Here is a 24,955-nt window from a genome sequence, read left to right as displayed (position 1 = left end):
AACCATCTGATTCCAGGAGCAATGAACTTTTTTCAAAAAGGAGTCACTTTTTTATGGCACCAGTTACAAGATCCAGCTCTTTTCGCACTGGGCCAGTCATCTGAATCCAGACCAGGTTGGTAGTTATGTCTGTTGAGTGACCTATATGAACAGAGTTCTTGGTTTCAATCCAGTTCCCGATGGAAGGGTGCCCAAGCTGCTGAAACGACCATCCCATCTGGCAGTGCTGTTAGCAGTGCTGGCAACAGGGAGAGCTGTGAAAGTGCCATGGAGCCAGAGCCCACGCCGCCCTCCCACGGGTGGTCTTCTCAGGTCAAGGTTGAAGCACACTGGTGGTGGTGACACGAGGTAGCTTGCGTTACTGTGTCCGCGGTGCGCATACGCGGAAAACACCTTCCTCTGGCAGTGTTACGGTGGCACTGCTCCGACTTGCTTTGGAGCATTGCTAGGTTATTAGGTTGCTGCTAGAGAGTGGACGCTTGAAAAAGTTAAGTCCGCTATCTGATGCCAGATTCAGCTCCAACTGTACAGAGCTTTTCTGTACAAGTAATTCCTGGAGTGAATGAGATATTTGTGGAGTGTTACAGCAGTGCGAAAACAACAGAAACTAGAGTGCACCGATCTGAGGGTGAAGATCATTTACCATTGGAATCGCCTCCTGAGGGACACGGTGAACTCTCCATCTCCTGCAGCCTTTGGGTCAAGATTGATGTCTCATTCCAGAAGGGATGCCACAACCCAAACAGTTGTTAAGGGTTTGCTGGAGAAATTACTGCATGACGTCCTTTGGTTTGCGCTGTTCAAGAGGCCGTCCTGAGTCATCTTTTTGAACTGGCCTTAAAATCTGTGGATCAGGTGACCCTTGTGGAAAGATCGACATGTGGCGACATTTACTCCAGAGGTTTTATTGTCAGCAGTAAAATGCCCTTCTGTTTATCCTTTAATAGCTGTAGGCTTCGTATCTGAACTCGGAGCTCTTTTAAAGTCTGGGGTTAGTATGTGTCGGTACTCCTAGCTGAATTCTCTGAGCACCTCCAGCAACCATGCTAGCGTGACTCGAGCTTTCTAGATACACACTGGACCCTTATATGAGAAGCCAAAAGTTCCCGCAGCATCTCACCCCCACCTCTGCCATCATGTCGGCAGGTACAAATATATTCCCTGACAGAAAGACATATAAATCCCAACTGTCAAGAAACAAAGCAGTTTTTAAACTTTAACGAGCAGAGTAATGGAAATAAAATACAAAGGAAATGAAAAAAAATTGACTAAAATGTTTTTTATTTTGGTATTCTGCAGGAAAAAGTGTGTACACTAAATAATAAATAAGCCATGCAATGTTTTTACAGCTTCTTTCATATGCGTGAATATTTAAAACATGCAAAAATGTGGAATAGGCATTTACTGAGGACAAAAGAAGAGAACTTATTTTATGTACAGAGAGCAAGATGGGGAAAACAGAGAGATGCATGTTTAATGGATTGCTGTTCACAGAAGGGAGATATTTCCAAGTGTGAACATATTTGTAGACAAACCAATCTGACAAGTTAGCTTGGGGATGATGTATTACAACAGAATTGGCCTGGGAAGCAGAATTTTGTTGTGAGGGTGTTCGTTGGTGTAAACAATGCCTGCTGGTTCTTGGCAGCCGAACTGCCAAGTCTTCCAGCTACCGTGGAATTGCTCAGACCTGGGTTTTGGTACCTGAAAGGTCCTTGTCGTACGTAGCCAGCAAAAGGTACACAGCTTCTTTTCATACCTTTATTATATTTGAAGCCAGAAGGGACCAATAACTGTGACCACTTAAACTGTTTTTTGAGAGGGGGAGAGAGCAAGAGAGCTGTAGGTACAGGGCTGCTTTGCCTGAGACAGACCATAAAGGCAGAGTATTTCCTTCAGCATCGTAACAGGGACTGCGTGAAGTACAATTGCAAAGCACATTTTGCGGGGGCCAGAAACCTGATCGGAGATCTAGCCTCCTTCTTCAATCAGGTGAAGCAAGGGCAGCCCTTGATGGTCTTGCTTTGGCTCTGTGGTGGATCGCAAGAGGTCTGGGTTCAGCTTCTGTTCCAGCCACGTGCTCCCGCTGAGACTTGGGCCGATCACTCCCTCTGCGTCCTGTCCCCCGCTCCCGTGAGTGACACAAGCGTGAGAACGTTTTCCGGGTGGGGAGGACCTGTTTCTTACCGTAGGAGTTCGCAGCACCAGCTGCAGCGAAGCCTTGATGTTGGCTGGGGACTCTCCTACAGGCAGAGGGGTGAATGCCTGTACTGACAGCTGAGGAAAGAAAAGAGTATTTTCACAGTAATAAGGAGGGTGACAGACTAGGGAAGTGTGGTGTGTGAGTTTATCAGGGACTTTCTCTTGGCTCATACCTTTGTGTTTGGAAGTAGCTGAAACCAGAGAAAGAAAGGCCTGTTGCCATGACTGGCAGGGGCTCATTATTCACTATTCCATGGCTTATGGTTTAATGCTTGTTTAACTGGATTTTTTTTTTCCTCCTGACTTTTGATTTCTTTTTGCCAACTTTATATTTTAATGCATGTTTTTATGGAAATATTTATAGTGCACATGTTGCATATAAAACACCATCATAAAGCTTTTTTGCTTCAGTCCTGTTGAAATAAATGATGTTATTATTATAATAATTTCATAGGGTTATATCTGTTCTGTAATGAAAAAGACCTGTGGCTGCTTGAACCATCAACCCAGGCAGTTTTTACAGCTCTCTGTAGCTGCAGTGACCTCATGGAGCTGCTGAAACTTTTAAAATACTCCGTTTCCCAGCAGAGGTGGGCATACGAAGCAGAATGAGCAGATAGAAGAAATAGGACATTTGCCATAGAGCCTGTCTGATCCCTGATCAAGAAGCCAGTATTGGCTTAATATTGCACACAATGGTAATGTTATATTTTACGGTACTTACTATTACAACACCAAAAATCATGCTAGCGACTTTACAAATGAGGTGCCAGGGAAACTGGCCCGGTGAGGTAAATGGATGAGCCGCACTAGTTCTCAGAAGTTTGCACAGCGCTTGTGTGGTCAGTGTAGACATTGCTGGCTTTTCTGTTTCTGCATGCAATGCGCTGACTTGTGTTTGGGAATACCAGAGATTCTGTTAATGCGAGGGGGATGAGTACATTTGGCAGTCTGACTGCAAGCACTTTCAAAATGTTACCTGTGATGTACCCATTTCAGTGAGATTGAATTAAAAAGTTGCTTAAGAAATTCCCTTCTTCTGTGTTGGTGTTAGCAGTCCAGTATCAATTTCAGTAGTCTTCTGCGGAAAGTACTGTGTGTTCAGTCCTCCCGGCTGAGCGTTACCTGAGGTGTGGGATAAGCTTTGCTCCTCTAACTCTAGAGACAGGGAACCATTTTCGGGCCAGGAGCTTACCTAGCGGCAGAGCATTCATCTGATAACGATGGAGGACGCACCTCTGGACTTGGAGGGGACTTCTTCTACTGAACATGAGTTCAGTGCTTAAATTACAGAGGCTTCTTGTCCACCTTCAGCTTAGCAGACTTTCAGTTATGTTTCTCAACAAGGATAGATCTAAGCATATGTTGGAAGGTTGACACCTTGCCTGGGAGCAAGTATCAGAATAGAAAGATAAGGGCTAAGTATGTGATCATCTATTTGTATAAGTTTATACATATGCGCGTGCATGCACACTCACAAGCTTTAATGATAAATTTGAAACAGGCCAGGCAAACAACTGTAAAGTACTGTGGATTTACAGGACATTTTAAAAATTAATACTCAAACATGAAAATGCTTTATACAAGAAAGAAACCTTTTAGTAACTTCTCCATCATAGAAAAAAGTATAATGAATAATTCAACTATGCACCAAGGAAACAAGTGTAAAATAAATCTGAGGGTGAACTAGTCCAGATTAAATTAAGAATCTGGTTCAGGAATGATGAGAGTAAAGCTAGATATAGCACGGGAGTCTCTGTAATATTGTTATTAGTAGTGCTCTTTATTATCATTAATCTTACTTAGTGCCAAAGAATCCTGAGTACGTTGCTGTTGTGACTGGTCCTTTAGAAACCCAGCGGAGGAAAGTGCTGTGTTTCAAATGCTTGCAGTCTCCTTAGCCAGAAGATGCGGCAGGGAGGGGTATCGCACACAGGCTGGCAGTTTCTAGCACGTTGGGCTACTGTCAGAAGGTAAATGTAGTAACACTAGGTTTAAATTGACTTTTAGTGAAAAAAAAAACCATTGAGCGAAAGCCACTAGAACAGCACATGAACTCGGCAACGTTTGTGACTCTCTGTAACTTGTCCATGCTTTTATCCTGAAGAATTTACTGTAAGATTGCTTAATATTTATAGATACCACGGAAAGGTGATCTTGAAGAAGGTGGCTGGCATTCTCTTATTTTTGTCACAGTTTGAAATACTTTACTTAGTGCCTGTAGGCAACCTTCCTCAGCAAAGTCAAGCGTAAGCTCAAGTCCCATGAAAAGTGGTGAGATTAAATCATATGCTAGGAGAGTTTTGCTAGTTAGAACTGGTTTGCCTGTAGAATAGGACCCAAATTTGTTCTCTTAAGAAATAAATGCCTTAGTTACCCCAGAATAACCCCAAGACATAAGGCAGTAATGAGTCTCTAATACAGTGTACAGATAATACTATAGATGTTAAAAGAATTTCAGAATCAATTGGTGGCATTTTAGAAGCAGCTACATCTGCAGAAACACCTGCTGTGTCCTATTTGTTATATCTTCAAAAAAGAAGTATAGTTCAATGGCTGAAGCAAAGCTGATACCACAACTCGAAAGTAGGGAGGGCAGCATGATCTCTCTGATCAAAGTCATCCTCAGAAAGTGCTTTACGTGGATGTGACGGGTGAGTTTCAGATAGAACAAAGATAGAGTACAGATAGAATATAGCAGAAGATGAAACCCGAGTTGAAATGTTTAGGGGATGGGTGGAGAGAAAAAGTGGATACTATTTTGATTTGGTCTGAGCCTCCACATAAAATGTTTTATATGTTCACAGTATTGACCCTGATTTACTCCCTAATTTTCATAAATATCACACGCTGGGCATTTATTATTGCTCTTTCTATGCTCAGGTATACGAATTGCCAGGAGCCTAATTCTCCCTTTTAGGAGGAGATCAATCCATTTACTCCTAATAATGCTCTGGAGCTTCCTTCTTAGCTGTGAGTGAATCAGATCTGAGTGAAGTCACTTTGTCTCTAGCAAAGGCTGCCTAAGGTTGCCCATGATTTTCTGGAAATGACATGCCTCTGTGGTGCTGACTGTAGAAGGCCCGTACTTTATGCAGTCACCATCTTCTTGACCTTTATGGTGGAACTGCACATAGGTGAGGAGGAATTTCTAGCAGAAAGGACTAGTGTTTTCTCACTTGTCAATTTACTTCAGACACAAATCCATTTGCTGCCCTTGAAGCAACCCGGTCAAGGCTGTGTGGTCCATTTGGAAGCCCAATCCTGTTTCTGATTCATATGAGGCTCTCCGCATAGACTGAGCCCTTTTTCTGCCATGCTATAAAAGAGTTGGGTTTTGCGTACTGCACTTTGGAATGAGCCCCTCGGAGGAACAGGCTCCATAAAGTTTTTATAACCCATATTTTATAAGGTACAGTGAATTGGACGAAAGGAGTTTTTTCATGTGTATGTGTGTGCATGTGAATCAGAGCTAATACACAAGTAATTCAGCCTGGCAAAGTAGGTTGGACCGCAGTCCCAATTTCTGTATAAGTTGACCCGTAGGATGTGGAAGAGAGTGAAGTCTATGGGGAATAGGACGGCAATGGTTAGAGAGACATCATAAAAACCTGTCATTCTCACAGCAGGAGAAAGAACTCTCCTTGTCCTCGAGTGACGCAGTAGGAGGACTTTGCCAGTGAAGGACCAGCCTTCTCCAGATTACATTTTGTGGGTTAGAAGAATTTCTCGTAAGAAATACTCAGAAAGTGACTGTTCCTTATGTATCAGGTTTTTAAACCTTACTCTAATTATGAAGCATGGGGTAGGTATATCAATGCACTCCTGCTGTGGGGGTATGAAAGAGAAAACAGCACAGGGGGCTGCTTGTCTTTTTTTCCAAAATGAACATTTACTCCAGTAAAACCCAGAGCTTTTGTAACTTGGTGCATCTCTGAATGCCAAAGCCCCCGTATTGAATGCTGGGCACACAAAACATTTATGCATCTTTCTATCTCATGGGCTCCACAATGTGTATTTCAGATGGTTAACTTTTATTTTTTTCAATCAAATATGGAGATTAGAAATGCCTGCAAACTGTAAGTAGAGAAACGAATCTTGGATCTGCTGCTCAGAGCAGTCTGTCTGGTAGTTGTGGCACTGCTTTAAAGCATGGGCAGGGCTTTTTAACCAAGTGAAACTGTTTTTGTGATTCTTTTGTTTTAATTGGTTTTGGACTCGGGGACCTGAGTCTCAGACTGAACACGGCCGTGAGAGCAAAGCTCAGGAAATCGAGAGTGTAAGGCTGAGGGCGCATGTCGCACTGCCTGGTTTATGGCCCCGAGCTCAGGAGGTGAATCCTCCTCTGCGGTCAGTAAGGGAGTGAAATTCCTCCGCGGAGTATCAGGGTGTGCGGTTAGAAGTTATATCCTGGGACAAGAGACTGAACCACATGATGCTCTTAGCACAGTCTGGGCTTGAGCAAAGCTCTGCAGAAGCTCATCGGCCTGTTCTCAGCTCTCCGCTCCGTGTTTCAGGTTCTCTTATAAAATAGAAATTTTGCTTGTAGGACAAATGCCTATTGGTAACTACTTGGAAAAACCACCATCTGATTCACATTGACACCCTCAGCTTAGCGTAGGTGAGTGCTAGCGTGAAGTAATCCTGAATGAGGCTCCATACAATCGTGACATTTCAAACATAGCCATTGAAAACAGTTTTAGAATTTGAATTTTAAGGACTTACATGTTCAGCCTCAAAGGCTAGAAATGTCTCCACCCTCCTCCATCCCTTCTGCTGCAAAGAGGACCACAAGCCTGTTGTGACCCCGTGACTCCAGCAGCACCAGGCAGAGCACAAGACGTTGGCCCACCGCAATGCACTTTGCTCTTCCATGTGTACAAAAGGTGTAAAAAGCTCCTTCTGGCTCAGTGTGGAACTCTGCTGTGGAAGAATTTCAGAAAGTTGTCTCTGGTGGTACAGGCTGCAAGACAGGAGAGAATTTGCTCCCAATGTTTCGTAGTTAAAAAAAACCCCACCATCATTCTGCAACAGTAATTTAGACATGGTCAAGATTTTAGCAGTTGTAAGGAATATTACCTGCCATAAAGTTTGAATGGTGTTGAATTTACAAAAAATGCCTGATGTAAAATCATACTGTCAGGAACAATTAGCCATGGTGCATAAAAAACCTCTTACAGAGATTACACTTCCCAGATTGTTTTACAGAAAAACTTTGTGTTAATGTTATGCTTTGAATGCCTTTTGCCGTGAAACATTTAAGAAACAACAGTTTATAGTCTCTGATCTTTATGGTTTGGAAGAATGAACACTCTCCTCATGTAGGCCAAATTGATGTTTTAAATTCAGGAGAAACCCCATCATGTTATAAAAAGGAGAGAATGTCCTAAGAAGAAAGTGGTCAAATCATTCCAAGATGTTATGGGTTTAAGGGTTTTTTTCAGCTTTTTTTCCTACGGAAAAATTTTCATGATCCTGGGCATATGGTCAAAAAACACAGAAGTGAGATATTTTTAGACAAGCACATTTGGTATAAAATTACCCGCTCCAGTGTGCACAGGGACAACCTGGTCTGTCCGCAGCACGGGGGGACATCGATGCGGAAGGGAGTCCCTTCTCAGTGCTGTTGGCCTGGGCGCTTTTTCTGCTACAGCGAGTGGTCTGGCTCAGGAACAGAGGTGAGGGTGGGAGTCTCCTCCTTCTCCTGCATTACCTGATCCACTCTCTTTTCTCTGAGAGGCCACGTGTATTCCCCGGGCCAGCCCCAGGGGAGAGCCGCTGCGGGATGTGCTCTCGCCACAGAGCCGTGCAGAGCTCGCTCTCTAGAAAAAGCAGGACCGAGAACAAACGCCGGCACAAAGCAGGACCGCGCCTCCCGCGTCCCCCGCTCCCCAGCCCTGACACAACCACGACAGCGAAAGGGGCCGAGAAACGGGGCTGCCCGGGCAGGGAGGGACCCCCGTCCCCTCGCACCCAGCAGTGCTGCGGGCGAAGGCCAGCGCTTGCGGGCGCAGTCATCGTTCATCCCATGTGTCCCCCAGCCAGCCACGCCTGTGCGTCGCTGGGGCCCAGTCCTGCGGCTCGGACTCGCTTGAGCGATTCAGGGTCCAACTCTCTAAGATCCGCTTGTAGGTTTTTTCCAGCCCTGTCAGCACGGCAGAGCCAAGGCATCCCTGGCAGCTCGGGCTGGATTCTGTTTGGCCTCACGCATCATCACCAGTCTTGCCAGTTAATTCAGGCGGAGGGTGATGATGTGTGAGGCAGAAAAAGCACAGCCTGGCCTTCAGGTGCTGGGCACAGTCACCACAAAGGCAGTCAGGAAAACGCTGTTTCCATTTGTGCACTTGAGCGAGCGTGACCTGGGAATCCTTGAGGCTGGAACAGATCCTGGACCTCAGCGAGCTTTGCTGCTCGGCCACATTTGAGTTGCTGAGAAGCTCCCACAGTGGCGGAGGGCCGTGCTGACCCCGGGGTGGCACTTCAAGCCCTTGAGAATCCTCAGCAAAGAGAGACTTTTTTCGGCTTGGCAAAGCAGCGGTGAGTCTCTCCCGGACAGCGCACCAGGGCCTGCCAGCCAGCGTGGCCTAGCTGCCGGGCGTCCCCGCTAAGTCCCCACGACCAGCAGCGGGGCTTCCGTGATGCCTTTGAGCTGCGGTGCTGGGGGTGACCAGACTTCGTTGTGCTGTCGACTGCTCTGGAATGTGCTGCTGCCCCGGCGCGGAGGGCCGCAGGATGGCTCTCCTGCGGCAGACCCCCCAGTGCTCAGGCAGTGGCGCGGCACACACAGAGAGGCAGATGCCTGTCCTCTGTCAACGCCTTTCTGCTGCAAGGACGAGCAAAAGCGTTTTCACCTGCAGCGTCCGCAGTCGGACCCCGAGCCTGCCCTGTGCTCCCCGCGCCCCTGGGGACGCGCAGCCCTGCCCCAGCTTTGCTTCTGCTGCAGGAGGGACACGTCACCCTGCGGCCAGGGACCCACACGTTTGGCTTGTGTGTCTGCGGGGGGGTGCGCACGCCTGTCTGCAGGTGCCTAGGTGGAAGGTTTTGCTTTGGTTTTGTTTGCTTTGGTTCTGTTTAAGGGGTGCCCTAGTCTCGGTGGGCGTATGACTACTTTTAGGAGTGGCCAGCAGTACCCTGGCATTAGATTAATAACTGCATACCAAGATGAACTCTGTGTGGTATTTTCAGTTCCCACTACCCCATATTAGGAGACATGGGACCAAAATAACTGCAAAGGCCTGTAGCCATGCAAAGAACACAACATAAAATGCAGACCAGGAAACAGACTGAGGCATGATCGTCAATAATGCTTAAAAGTCATAATCCACACAGTTTCTGGCAGGAATGGAAAAGCAAACCACACAAGATCCTGGAATATGTGTGCAGGTATGCACTGAGTTTATTCTGGCGCAAACCAAAGTATGGCCCTAATAAAAAGTCCACATGTCTGACATCGTGTGCTGTTCTTTTGAACTGACATAGAAAAGGTTTATCAGGATGGCGACCAAATTGCGTTAGGCTTTGGACTTGTCGATGACGAAGCCAGACATTGCTCTGCATACGTGTTTCCAACGGTTGATGGCACCACATGCAAGGACAGCCCTGCAAATACTCACATGTATGTAACAGGACCAGTGTGAGTAGAACCAGTGAGATTACCTTGAGAGTCCAGTCATTCTTCTGTTCGTAGGTTCAGGTTTGCATCCAACAGAAAGAAAAGGGTGAGAAGGAAGGCTTATATCCATGAGGAGGGTGAAAGTTTAGAGAGAACTCTTCTTTTCTTTACATGTGGTATTTGGAGTGACTCACGCTGCTCAGAACGGCCAGGACTTGATCCAAAGCTGGCTGATATCAATAGCAGCTTTCCACTAACTTTAGGGAACGCTGGATCCTTTTGACTGGTACCAACCGCTTGCGATGAACTCAGTGCTCAGGCAGTGCTATGGTACACACAGAAGATCAACCCTAAGCTCTCCTGGAAATGCAACCGTTTGCGCCTTTTTTTATTAGTTTATTTATAGAACCTAAAGATCTCGTCACAAAAGGCTTCACAAGACAGATGGTGGTACTCTAAAACCAAAATACTTCAATTGTACTTGTTTGTTAAAATACTTAAAAAATAAGGAGTCAGATGTAAGTTAGGCACTATGCCTTTAAGGTGGGATTGCTCCAGAGTAAAGCTGGGGTGCCAGGAGTACTTCTTTCAACTTCAGGTTATGTGATATATTAGTTTGGTCTCAGAAACCACAGTGCTTCCTTATTTATGTAGCTTTGATCTAAAAAGCTGTTTATTTATGTTTTATTGAACTATAAAACATCCAGTAAACATGCCTTATGCTTTTTTTATGTTCTACATGAATTCTGTCATGAAAATGTCAAGGAAAAATAATGAATATCTTTATTGTGTTGCTGCTGGTGTCTTCCTTTGGAAGTTCTTATGCTTTGTGTTTCTGTTCATATGACTGTAAAATTCATAAGGCCTGCAGATGTCTTGCCTGCTAAGCATCTGGAGGAGAAGGAAGTTTTTCCTTATGAAATCCCAATGGATACACTACCGAGGGCGTTATGAGAAAATAATGATTTGACATTTCTCTTTGGATGCCACTTGATAGGGTCTCTGTCATAATTATCTGGAGGTATTAATTATTGTGGTGGGAATTACTTTCTGTGCTCGGCTACTTGTGAGATGTTCTTGCTATAGGGTATGCCCCTTATTTGCAGTATCTCACAGCAGCCAACAAACTACTGGGAAAACCTGGTCAAAACCTGGGGCACAGGCGCTCAGCCCTAATTGCACCGAGTCCCCGCAGTGTGCTTGGGTCAGAGTGCCAGGTTTTCAGAGTATCAGTGGTATCCCAAATCACATAACAGTGCTTCCTTCCTAGTTATAGTATTATCAACGTTGTTTTAGTAGACCCAGGAAAGAAATTCATAAATTCAACATGGGCCTAATTGTTCTGCACCATACATTGTAGTTTAATCCAGCAGACGAAGAATTAACCTCCTCTGCTAATTAACTAAGGAGAGGCCCAGGTGAGCCGCAGGTCGTTTACTGGCTGTGAAAGCCTGGGGAAGCCAGCCGTGGGTGGGGAGGTTGCTGGCGAGCTCAGATAAAGCAGGCTGTGGGTGCGCCTCCTCCCCTCTGCTGATGCTCCTCTTGCCGTGGAGGGTCCGTGCTGCGGGGGCTTGGGCTGGTACGTCTGGGCCTTTCCTCTAGGAACCCAAAGAGCTTCCCTGACTCTGTTAACAAAACTGGTTTTGTAGCGAGAGATGTTTTGAGAGATTTGCTCTGTGTCCGGTGGTTTGTGTGGGGAGGAACTTTCATGAGCTGGAGCTTTGTGGCGTGGGCTGGGAAGCGTACTTCTTGCCTTTGCAGCCCTTCGCATGGGGAGTCTTGGGAAGACGGGAGAAGTTGCGGTTGCGTGAGGTCTGAAGTGGGCCATAGGAAAGTGAGAGGGAGCCTTTGGATGTGCCCTTCTAGGCTGGAAAACTGTGTCCAGAATTAGTACGCTGCCTAACTATCTCACAAACTGATGTCAGCATTTCTGCACCCTATCTCCCCCCTATTTCAGTAGTATAGTTGTTGTTGCTCATCCCAAGCCCCTAACCCAGCTACTTCAAGAAGAGAGCTTGAAAATGAGGCAGTTCTACTGGGAAATAGGGACTGCTGGGGCACAGGCTTCTCTCCCCAAAGAGGCAGCAACCAACCCTTCTGGGGAGGTAAATGGAAGCGTATCCCCCAGGTCAAGAGGGTATGGGTCAAGAAAAAACTACCCTGGATGCTGGAGGAATTATTCTTTTGTGTTCTTCAAGTCCACTTTTATGCAATCAAGGGATTGTTGTACAGATGTAAGAGCTGGCAGCATGGAACGCAGGCTCAGAGCATGAGCTCGTTTGGAGTGGAATGGGTACAAATAAAGATTCACCTTCCTGGGCTATGTGTGGGGAGAATGCAGGGCTGGGAGAGTGGCCAAGACCTCTGTTTCTTACGGTGATTTTTTACGTGGGTTTTTTTTTTTTTTTTTTTTTTTTAGTTTAAGGGAGTCTCATCTTCCTGCCACACAGAAGACCAGAGAGCTGTCAGAGAAGCTTGTACCCATATTATCCGAGCAGGTTAGTCATTTATGTGTGAGAGGAGGAGCGAGTTTTTGAAGCTGGGGGTCAGCAGTGAGAATGTGTGGGGATCTGGACTACTTCAAGCCTAAATTATTACGGTTCAGTATTTCAAAAGTGTGATATCATGCCAGTCAGGATCTGGGTGTCACGTTGTTAGTTCTTTCTCTACAAAATGTGCTCCTCAAGCTTCTCTGAGACCAGTGTGCACAAGTCCCTTTTGGGGTGAAAGTTTGCTTCCTTTCCATTTGAAAGAGAGCAAAAGGCTAATTCCATTTTACAGTCATCTTTGTACCAATATAGTTTGTATGTTGCGTTTGACCTCCTGTAACAAGGTTAAACCACAAGGATCCCCTTGAGAAGTTGCTATTCATCTTTTATATGTGAAGATTTTCAAGTATAGAAAGGGGATAAACCTAATACGGTGTTTAATGGAAAAAAATTATGACACCAATAACACATCTGTGTCTGTAATTTCACAGGTTTTCTTTCTGTATATTTATATATGTATATATGTATAATTTAATATCAGCCTCAGGGTTGTGGTCTCACATGTCATCAGCTTGCAGGAAACTGGATCCTTGGACTAAGTATCAGATGAGTTGCTAATGTTTGGAAAAAAAGCAAAAAACATGCTTTAGGTCTCTGTTTTATGGCTGTTATTGAAGTAAGAATTTGTGATTGTAACCTGATGCTTGCCTCACCAACATGTTTTCATTATTGTCTGGATAATTGAAAGTCCAGGCAAATTTGGATGTTAGGAGATATTATACATGAAGGTCTTGGTGCTCAGCACAGCTGAACGTTGAGGTGGTTCAAATTAAGGATGAATATGTTTCGCCATTTTATGCAGGTTTAAGATTGTTTTATTCCCCACCAGCAGCAGTCCAGACGCAGGCTGCTTAACATGTACTTAGCGTACTTCCAGCTCTGGTTCTCCAGCACACCCAGGCTGTCGTGCACAAGCTCTCAGGCTCTGCTGTCTCATCCACAGAAGTATCGCTTCTCAGGCTTATTTTGCAGCAGTTCAGGGTGAACTATCCACAATAATGCAATAACGTATTCTCTTATTTTGTCAGGAAAGGTGCAAAGGGAAGGGAGCTTCCCTCTGTGGCAGGGCTTGTTGAGGGAGGGCTATGAGCAGGACCTTGCTGTTACCTGGCAGTGTACCTGTAGAAAGAAGCTGTAAAAGGAAGTTTAAACATTTCTGTCCATATCTGACCAGTTCTTGTGGAATTTCGGCTTGGTTTTGTTTGTTTATGCGAAATGGGTTGTCCTGGTTCAGTTTGTGGGTTCCAGGACTAAACATCCCAGAAGCTTGGTTTGTTGGCAGGAGTCAACATCTGTTGAAAATCATCCGAGTTGGAAGGACAGATGAGGGGGACCTAACCCAAAAGGTGGTCCTCTGTGTCAGCGGGACATGATGACCGGGGCACCTCTCTGCCACAGTCCAGGCCTATTCCCGTTCCATGGGTAAACACATGATTTAAATCCACAGGATTTATGGATCTAGCAGTTTCCCCACTATGTTAACTCAAGAGCTGACATACATAGAAAAAGGTAAATGAGGTTTGTAAGCTAATCCCTATTAACTGGGCATAACTGGAAAATTAAACCAAACAAAAACTTTGGGTGGCTTTGAAAAACACCATGGGACTTTTCTGCCAGATTTCTGAATCCTTTAATTAGATGCACGTGTCTCTGCTGACAAAAAACCAGGACTTGATCATTCATTAATCTTCACACACAAGGGGCAACTAGTTCAGTGCAGTGTTCAGCCCCAGCACAAGCAGACACTGGACAATGTGAAAGCAGACCTGCTTATTGCTAACCCACTGTTTGGGTAAAAAGCCTTTGAACAATTGGGAAAAGCTAACTCCGTATTTGAGTTCTGCAAGGAACTAATTACTTGCCTGGACTCTACCCACATACCAGCTTCTACCCCCATAAATCCACTGAACAGCAGGCATCCATGAAAGTCCTCCACACTTCTTTTCTGAATCAGGTTCTTTATGTATATCTCAACTTGCTTGTGGAAGATTCATGGCCCAAGCTGCCTTAAGTATTTTTGTTATGAATAGGAACCCTTAAACATTTCCTTCTCATTTAATTTATCATTTTTTTTCAGGCTTTCAACACTGGGTACAAGCTAGAAATAATGGGAGGCAAAGTTTGTCCCTGAGAAAAGTGCTTTAAAATAATAAAGCGTACACCGGGAAGGAGAGGAACAAGGGAAACAAATTAGCCATTTACAAGATGGGAAGATTTTTATGTTGTGCGGCTGCTACGTGGCATCCTGGTGTCTCGAAGTATTGACTTGATTCCATGTTGAAGTACGCTGTTAGGCACGAGTAGGGAAAATAGTGAAAAGAACAATGACAATTGTAGCAACTGTGTTCTTTGCTCGCTGCTGGCGTTAGGATGTGGAGGTGTGCAGGGAGGTCATTACTCACTGTTGAAATGCCTCATAAGGATGACCGTAGCCAGAGATATATGCAGCTCAGTAGTTCGACTTCTCCAAAGTTCTTGTTAATAATTATTACGTACTGGTGATTTACTTACACTCACAGTGTTTTTTTCGCTATGCGGCCTGGGAAAGTCAAAGCTGTGTTTTGAATTAGGGGTTCAGACAAATCTGCTCAGCTCAAAAGGAAACAGAGTTGAAAACACTGACTTCCTCCCAGTCAGGTATCACAACAATAAACTTGTTGAGATTTCACTTGAAGTGGATTGGGGATTTGCTAATACTTTTAGTAAGTCACGTTTTACAGCTTGGTATGTCCTTTAAGTTCATAACAGAGTGCAAAACCTAATACTAATAATATCTTTAGAGCTTAAAATAGAGCCGTGTTTGGAGTAAATGCTTTGTTTACTGCATCTTGAAGAGAATAAGAAATGGCACTGTTTGAGAAAATGCAGATGATGTATAAATAGGCTGTTCCAGGCTATACATAAATCCCTTAGATTATACAGTGAGGAAGACCTGTATACTCATAATAATGTCTATGAAACAAGTACGAAATGCAAGTCCTGACCAATTGCTTCATGTGAAGTTGGCCTGCAAGTAAAATCACAGGCTACTTTTCTCAGCTGCTGAAAGCACTTTTTTCAGGGGCAATTTGGTTCCATGTCTTTTCAAAGGGAAATTTTATCCATCTTATTTTTTGCTATGTTCTGTATACATGTGACATATGGACTTACAAATGTGCAAATCACCACCAGAGCAAGAATGATCCTTACCATTAGCAAATGGTGTGTGCAATGTAAATTTTCAAGAGTTTCTTGTTTAGTGAAATCTTGCTTTTTTGTAAAGTCAGTGACAAACCTCCAGTTGTCTTCGGGGGGGGCACGTCTCGTCTTGTTGGTGAGCTCACCTTCCTACCTGGTGTCCGCAAGTCTGTTCCTCTGCTGCTTGGACGCTCCAGCATCTCTGTCGAGCTAAGTGTTGGAAATGAGGTGCCCAGATGAAATCCGGTTGCCTTCCCAGAAGTCTAGGCTTATCACCTCCAGGGCTGCTCTGCTTTCACTGACTCAGAAGGAGAACATTTTTCACTGACTGTTCCAAACCAGCCAGGGAGGTTGAAGACAGCCTATATAGTTTCATCTAATCTGATGCTGGAACTCAGAAAGCATTGCATCGGTTAGCTATGATTCAGAATGTTAACCACTAAATCAGTTAGAGGAATTTATAATTCATTTCAGCTATTGCAGGATTTAGTACAATAAGATCATTATTGCCTTGAGATATCCTTCAGGTCGTTAATTTAAATTAGAAATGCCTTCAAACAGCGTACCATGCACAGCTCCTTCCACAGATTTTAGAGCTTAAATAAGCTCAAGAAATACTTCCTGCCAGATATTATTTTTGCAAATGTGAATCGCTACTTCCCAGTAGTGTAATACCTGATTGTTTACAGTCGTCAAAGGTGGTGTTGCAGTAAGTGGCAGATGCATTCTTAATTGTGCTAATTATTATTGCTGTTTCTAAAGGACTAAATTCTCCCATAACTGAATCACTCTTCAACATTCTTTAGTGATTTTGTACTACAGGGGTGTAGTTTGTTGCTTGCGTAACTGGATTCAGACTAACAGTAACTGTGACCTTGTAAATGAGGTGGACATTCACAGTGGAAGACAACTCCTACAGTAGTGGTACAAGGCTGATAGGGAGCGGTACTTGGCAGGGGAGCCTTCGACAACAGGAGGCAGCAATATGGGGTGGCAAGGTGCTAAGGCTGAAGGAAGGACTGGGACCAAACTAGATGCGATGGGCAGAACTGTGAGTGGAGATTGCAAAATGCCTTAAATACCCAAGGCTGCAGAAGTGCAAATATAGGGTTGGTGTAAAGGGAGCCTTCAGAGTCAGGTGATGGGCTTGCTCTGGGGATGGAAATATTAGTGTGAAGACTATCGGTAGAAATCATTTGCCAGAATGAATTGATATGGCACCAGCCACCTCGAGAGGTAGAGTCTCCAATTTATGCTCTTTGAACGGAGACACTGAAAATGGGAGGATTGTTTTCACTGCGCTATGAACTGAGATCTTTCACTTGCAGCTCAAACCACTCTCTTCTCTGTTCTCCGGTGCAACACAACCAACTACTCTTTGGGATTCAGGACTTAGTCGAGATCAGCTGCTTTTACCCAGCTGCAGCTCCATACCCCAGCTTAATCCACTCGGGGAAGGCTCAAATCACTGGGTGCTCCTTTTCCAGTTGTTGGGGGGCTGACGGAGAGTAAAGGTCTCTCGCTGGGAACAACAGGGGCACCTTAGGGCATCTCAGCATTAAGAGCTAAGGAAAACGCTCCTGACGGCAGGGGCAAGTGAAAAACCACGGAGGCCACAGCGGGGCTTTACAGGCTGTCACCGATGCCGGCTGGGCTGTGCAAGGAGCACCGTGCGTGCCTTGTTTCTGAAGCTGGCAGAATGCAGGGCTCTTTGCTGCAAAAGGGAAGGGAGTACTAGCCTGGATACTTACGCTTGTAATAAGGGGAAGTTGTAACTTGTTATTCAGCATCTCTGTAACCAAACTGTTTTAATTAAACATGTGTTTTCTGAAGTGTTTTTTCTCCCTGCAAGAATATAGCTGGGGTGCGGACACGAATGTGCAGTAACTGGAGCTCTGTGCCTTGGCCTTTGCAGCCAGCCTCTTTTGCATTGCTCAATACCCGAGCAGTCTGATTTTAAAAAACTTGCCCCAAAACTTAGTACAAACCTGTGCCGCAGGGATCAGCAGGAAAGACTCAGCAGCATTTAAATTAACTGTTCTGTTCTGTCGGCTACAAATGTCACTTCCTTGGTTGTTTCAGACAGCTGTTTCAGCCTTCAATTTTATTTTTTTTTCCCTAGTCTGAATTTCCCCGTTCAGAATTAGGATTACCTCACATCCATGATTTCTGTTTCACTTGGATTTTTGAGCAAAGGACTGCATTGAGCTGTCAGTACTACAGGCATCTGGAGAAATCCAGCATTTGGGTCTGAGCATCCAATCTGATGATTGTAAAAGTACCTGCGGAAGTGTTTTCAGTGAGTGTTGGGTGATCACAGAACAACCATGAACTCAGGCAGCTCTGAAATCCTCTTAGGACTGCGGTAGGAACCCTTCCTTTCTGGGAAGCAATTGCTCCTGCGTTTGTGCCCTTGTTTTAATATTTGATAGTGTTGAGGCTTCCTGGACAAGTTACTGCTCGGTGGTGGAAGAAAGGCGTTTGCTGTCTGGCCTGCGTGACAGGGTCCAGCTTGTTTCATAGAAAGCTGCAAGTCTAAGTGGAGACTGGTGCCTGGTGGTAGATACATCCGATTGTTTTTTCTCTCCCTAACCACCTCTGTGCACCGGAGCTGCCCCAGTCCTCCCTGTTGTCTTCCCATTTCTTGGCTAAATGGGGAAAGGAAAGCTCCTTGGCGGCTTGCCATGCTGAAACCCCCCACCCCTGATTTATTATCACTGAAACCAGCTGCAGATGTTGGCTGGGCCAGTGCTCTGCTGCCAATTAGGGAGTCTCATGCAGAGATTACTGTGCTGTTTGCCTGGCATTCAGAAAAGAACATGGCTGAAGGGAGTGGGTCTGTGCAATAAAACTGAATTTTAAAAAGACGAAAAATAAGTTTCACCTAGGCAGGTAGTGGCTGGAGCAGCGTTTGGTGGTAGGGGGAGGTTGGGCCAGATTTCAGGGACTTCGTACGAGCTGCCATTTCTTAGGTCTTTCACTGTGCTAATGAACCCTAAAATTCCACACTGAAACTCACCCAGCCCATCCGTGCCTGTGTAGTTTGGGGGCTTGAAATTTGTCTCAGGTTCACTGAAAGTCTGTTTGAACGGTTCCTGTATTTAAAAGAAACTTTCAGTAAAGCCGGCCTGAGCTTTCAATAGCTAACCCAATCTCACCTCGACCTGCCTGCGTGGGGAAGCAGTCTTCAGAGCCGTGCGTTTTGGCTCTAGAGCCATCCTGCTGTGCTACCTGCTGTACAGGTAACGGCGAGAGCAAGCTATTTTCAGGGAACTCTTCTATGAAAATAGCATTACTTACAACTATGCAACAGGGGAGAAGAGGAAGAGACGCAATACTGAAAATGTTTGTAAAGTACATACCAGTCTCAAGACAGATACTTTCTTCTGCTGTTAATGCATTGTTTACATCAAACCGGTCACAATTCTAGATCCTCTAATTCAAAATTAGGCTGGTATAAACCATGATTCCTTTTAATCCCTTTATTCTACATCTATTACATTTTTGGTCTATGAACTATTGCTGCAATTTCAACAATAATTTCACAATACTGCATTTCCAGTGCTATACATATTGCCACGACCTATTATATCAAAAAGCTGTTCTATGTATATGCACTTGATGAGTATTGCCAACTTACATTTTCAACGCTGTGTGTAGCATTGCAATTGCACTTTGACAAAGTTAAATACAGCTGAGAACCGTGTGAATCAGATTGGGGAAAAAATTATCTGAATGTAGAGTGAAAAGGATGTATGAAAAAATTGTGGAAGAGTAAAATCTGAGACAGTCTTATTCACTGATATCATTAGCACCTGTAATGGTAGGATGCTCCTTTGGATAAAAGCAATTGTGTCCCTTTTAGCCTGAGCAAGAAACCTAAATTTAGTTTTCCTTAGTGCAGTGTATTTTAATCTTGTCTAAAACTCTGCAATTCAGCAAAACAAAGTCTGAAAGGTATTCTGCTACTTTAGGGACATGGTTTAGTGGACATGGTGTGTTGGGTTGACGGTTGGACACGATGATCTTAGAGGTCTTTTCCAACCTTAATGATTCTATGATTCTACTTTCCCTCACAGACCTTCTTAACACAGGGTTAATACTTATGCTGTGTTCTGACGCTTTTTAGAAATAAAAAAATAAATAGTCCAGAAAAACTTGAACATGCCTTTTTCTAAACATTTACCCCTTATGTTGAGTGTCCTTGTCCATCTTTTTATATGCTTCCTATCATTTTTGAAGTTAGTAGGAAATAAATAGAAAATATGTTAGAGTATTGGTTTATAACTCTTGTGTTTTCAGATCTTGATATTTGATTTTAAAAGTAGCTCGTACTGACCCACTGGGGTATCAAGTGTTGAGCGCTCCAGATGAAATGGAAAAGCTAATCTCAACACTTGACCAATTGGAATGAATTCCTTACATATACAAGCAAGATCAGAGCCCATTAGCAACCAATATTAGATTAAATGAGACTAAACATTACATAGTGTGATTTTACTTCTAGAAGTAGTTTATTATTGCTATAATGTAAAGCACTTCTTCACCGCAACGCGGTTCGAGTGTTTAGTCTCTCCCAGAGAGCTCCCTTAGTGCTGTGCACAGGATGCATGAAGGAGATCCCGCAGTTTCAGTGGCTTATCTGGAGAGCAATCTGATGCAACGGCCCCAGAAGAACAGAGGGATGAAATCTGATAACCAGGTTTTACTCAAACTTAATAGCAACATAAAAGACTTTATTTTCTCTTTTAAGGTTTGAAATGCATTTCGCTATGAAAACGGGGTGTTACGTTACCATAATGCACAGAAGGATTTTGCAAGCAAAGCCTTCAATAAAGTTGCACAGCTACTGTATCCTACGGACAGTAGGGTTGGTAAAGTGGGACATTTGGGAACGGCCGAAAACATACAGCGAAAGTTAAACCAGGAAAATGGGTTTGGATACTGCTACAGGGTCCCTGCTAATGACTTGACAGAGCTAGCCAGCTCTTTCCAGGCCAAGCAGGAGAAGTGTCCCCACCACGGATGGAACACTGTCTTTTTCGGTGTGGGGGATGAAGCCCTGGAAGAATGATTATTTGTTTTGTGAAACTGAAAATGGATTCCTTCCAGTAGGAACTGCTGCTTGCCAGTGGGACAAATTCAGTCTGTTTGAAAGGTCGTTGTTTTGCCGAGTGAACAGTTGTGCCTGTGGCAGAGCGCTGGGTGGCTTTTTGCATTTGCACTTTCTCTCAAGTGAGATGACATAAAAATTGTCCCTTGGATCTCATGAGGGAATTATGTGATGCTTGGCCAGGTGAGTTTTACCTGAGATTTCAGGAAGCCATGAGGAAACATAACAAAAAGGATTGACACAAACTCTCTCCTGTTCTTTTCTGTCCGTATTCTTAGGAGAAAAAACAAACAAAACAAAACAAAAAACCCCACAACAAAAAAACAACCATTACAAGCTGAGCAAAGCAAATCCCACATTCTTCTGAGATTTTCTGCAAACAAAATGTGATGCTCTGGTGCTAGACAGAAATGTTACTGAAACCACATTACATGAAAATGTTTCATAAAGCTAAGTCAAATTTTCCTGAATTTTTGTTTCAGAGGAAAAATGTAAGCAAAAAGCTGTAGCAGAATAAAGCAGACCATGTTCATACTATTATCAAGTGTCACTATGGATTTTCAGTGATTTCTTCTAAATTTTTTGTATTTTCTGTAGTACAGAAGGAACATATACTGTTAGAAATTTGAAACTGAAGCAATGTTTTCATGTAATAAAATATTTCAATCAATCCAGGCTTTAAATTACTTAATTGATTTTGGTATTTTGGAGTTTTGCTCTCAGCTAAAACCCCATGAATTTTAAAACCCCAGAATTCTTTATGAATTGGAACTCCCTCTTCTGCATAGACCTGATCCTCCCCTCCTGTAAGGCAGTGCAAAAGTCTTTCTCTAAGGGTGAATGTGTGGTTCACACAAAACTACTGTAAGCTCCTTGTGGAAGGTGGCCCTAGAGAGCAGCACAGCCTGTGCATGGAGTCATGGCTCCAAGGTCTGTGTGCTCTACCGCAAAGGAAACAGCACCAACACGCGTATAATAGACGCATACTGAGGGGCGATCAACCCCAAATCTTGAATATTTTTTTTAAGATGGGGTGAATTGTCCCATCTATCATCCCACAGGCTGGGGAGTGATTTAAGCAGTTTAGTGAGTAGTTTAGACCAGGCACCTGGTTATCTGGACACTAACGTGCGGTGGGGATGCATTCCCACCAAGTGGTTTGCATAGGGTCCAAAGGACATCATCTGCAAAGAAAGGAATGGTCTTGGATCTCCCAAATCCTAATAAAGTGCCTTAACTGTAACATTATTATTTCTTTTGGTAATTTTGTGGTATATGGAAGCATTTTATTAGTATGTGGTTTTGGACAAAACATAAAATATTTGAGCAGACCAACAGCAGTTGCACTTGTAGTGTTTAGTAAAACTGAAGACAATATTTTATTACTTAGTAAGCCTTCATGGGTGATTTTAACTTCCTATTAAAAGCTGGAGAGGTTACCTGCAACTTGAGCAGTAAATTTGACAGTAGGTTGCATTGTGCCAGAACACGCCAGGGGTGCAGCTTCCCGGTCCCGGGGACACAATACCTGCTTGCCGAGCCCCGGCGCTCCAGGTAGGGAAGGGCCCTGTTCCTGGGGAGAGGCTGCCCGGCCGTACACCGGCAGTAACGCGCACCGCCGCATCTGCAGGTGGCTCGTTAGATGTGAACCAATAAAAACAACCCTATAATATACAGAAACAGAGGTTGGGTAGCTAATGTGAGACTCTTGCCTGCTTTGTACAGCAATCTTTCATTTAATAGCGTGCTATACAGTGTACATTTACCGTTTAATTGTACACTGTCAGAATTCATGTTCGTATTTGCAAAGTTTTTGCAGGATTTGTGCTTCTCAGTCAAAACAGGTCTAGCTTTCTTTCACAGCATACAGATTCATAGCTGGATAGATTGATGGGTGAAAGAAGTGCACCTACTATAGGTTGTTAACCTAGGCATTATTCTGCTACTAACAATTAATTTTGGCTAGACATTGAGAGAGAGAGTGAGTGGGGAAAATGCATTGTAAAACAACATGGAGAAAAACTTCACCCTAATGAAGTGCTGGAGTGTAATCCCTTCTGAAAACAGACTTAGCAAAACTGTCACTAACAAAAGAGGAGCCAGGAGAAGTTGGGGGGCCAGGCGCGACTGGAACGTCTCATCAATGCATTGGGTTTAATTGAGTTCTTTCACTGCTTATACAGTTTTAATAACATTTGGAGACGTAGAAATGGAGGCAGTGGCTTCTGTTTCTGATAGATTCCTTTGCACTGAGATTTAATGGATTAGCCAAAATGATGTGAAAAAATGGATCTCTGATTTATTACCTGCAATTTTTCGCTTACTGCAGCATTTTTTTCCTCAATCAGTGTTTTCCACCCAGTTAAAGTCTTGTGTGAATAAGTGCTATGTTGTGTTTCTGGATTTGCCCGGAGGGCTCATCAGACGACCCTTTGCCTACAGTCCCCACCAGGCCATTTAAACAGGAAGTTTAATTTTATAGTATTAAAAAAGAGAAAACGGTACTTAATTATCTGGCTGTGAAACAGCAGTACTCTTTCTTAATTTTAGTAGCTAATAAAATGCTGTTCCTGCAGTTAACTACTTCTGGTCCAAATGCACTACAATTTTGGCTATTTGAATAGAATATTTTATGAACTGTTATATATTGCACTACAGTTTTTAAACTCCACTATGACATATTTCTCTCAAGATTTATTAGCATTTTTTATTTAAAACAATATATTAAAGAGAGGAGAAAGAGTAATCTTAGCTAAAATTCAAATATTAGAAAAACATAACATAGACCAAATCTTTTCATTTAACTTCCCCCCCTCCCCTTCTCCTCTCCCACTGTTGCTATAAAAAAGTTTTTTGGAACAACAACCCACACCTGCATCATTAATTCAATATGTCTTCCAACATGACTCAAATCATAGTATCAGTTTCAGGGGCCATTTGCTACTTAAATGACTTTATGAAAACAGAACAATGAACTACCCCTATGCAGTCCTTACTTTAACTCTGGGTAAAATAAACTTCAAGATCTTTTATATCCCAGCACACTTATTTCTTTACTAACAGTTGCCTTTCTGCTTCTTACCCCCTACGCGAAGTCTCTCGTTAAGTGCGATGTCTGTTGTGCTGCCACTGTCTGTGTACACTTGCTAATGCCTGGAGCAGGGGTAGCACGACTGCCTTGAGACGGCCGCCCGTCTGCCTTGCCTTGAGACAGCCGCCCGTCTGCCTTGCCTTGAGACAGCCGCCCGTCTGCCTTGAGACAGCCGCCCGTCTGCAGGTTTTCTACATCGGAAATTATTTGGGGAAAAGGCCTTTTGTCACAGGCAGTGCTGCTGGGGGCTTCCAGTCTACTGGCGCGGGGACGGGCAGTACGATCAGGCAAACCAAGTCGGGATTTCTTACCGAAATATGGCACAGCGAGAGGACAGCACCCTCAGCCCGGGGTTCGTCTGGAGGGGTTCACATCCGTGCAGTGGCAACGAAAGCAGTGCTCCTGCGGAGAGCTTGCTGCCTCTTGGGGAGGAAAACGTGGCTGCCCCTTCTCACTTAGTGTCATGTCATGACCTGGGGCTTGAACTGGGAGAGCATCAGAGTGCAGGGAAACCAGCGGGGTTAGCCGTGGGCTGGAAACAGCACCCGTCTTCTGGGCGAGCCAGGCTCCGAGGAAAGACGCTCCCTGCTCGCATTGATAAGGCTGTGATTTTTTTTTCTCCCCCCAGTCCAAGGTGCTGATGAAGGGGTGATGCATGTGAAAGGAAGGTTTAATAGCTGCATTGGTTCCATCATTGCGATGGGCTGTGTTTTCCTCTGCATGGCTGAGGATGACCACTGGAAAGCTGTGTGCTGCTTAGGTCTTGGATGAGAGAGGCCTCTTTGAAAGCTGGTACTGATCATCTCTAGGAATAAACTGCTGTTTCTCTGGTGTCCAGTGGTAGCAGCTGATTCTAATGGAAATGGCTCTCATTTCAAGGGTGCATCTTCTTCATGCAGGGTGGTATGTCAACAGGTAGAGGAGGCACCAGAAGTCAGTTGTGCCGACTTTTGTGGGCACCCTGAACTTGCTTCGCCAAGGCTGGAGGGGAGGGCTGGCCTGGCTGTGGCAGATGGTCCTCAAAAACAGGATTTGAAAGGGGAAAACAGGAATAATCTCTTAATGTTCTGGAAGTACACAGCCTATGAGGAAGACTGTCTGTAATTTAAAGTCATTAAACCTAACTTTTCCTTGATTTAAGTTTATTCACACCCATGTATTATACCTCAAAGATGAACTTGTCCAAATACCACTTAGCCTGTAACTGCACT

The sequence above is a fragment of the Calonectris borealis genome, chromosome 23 (assembly GCF_964195595.1).
Source record: "Calonectris borealis chromosome 23, bCalBor7.hap1.2, whole genome shotgun sequence".
NCBI classification, from domain to species: Eukaryota; Metazoa; Chordata; class Aves; order Procellariiformes; family Procellariidae; genus Calonectris; species Calonectris borealis.
This window is presented reverse-complemented; position numbering follows the sequence as displayed.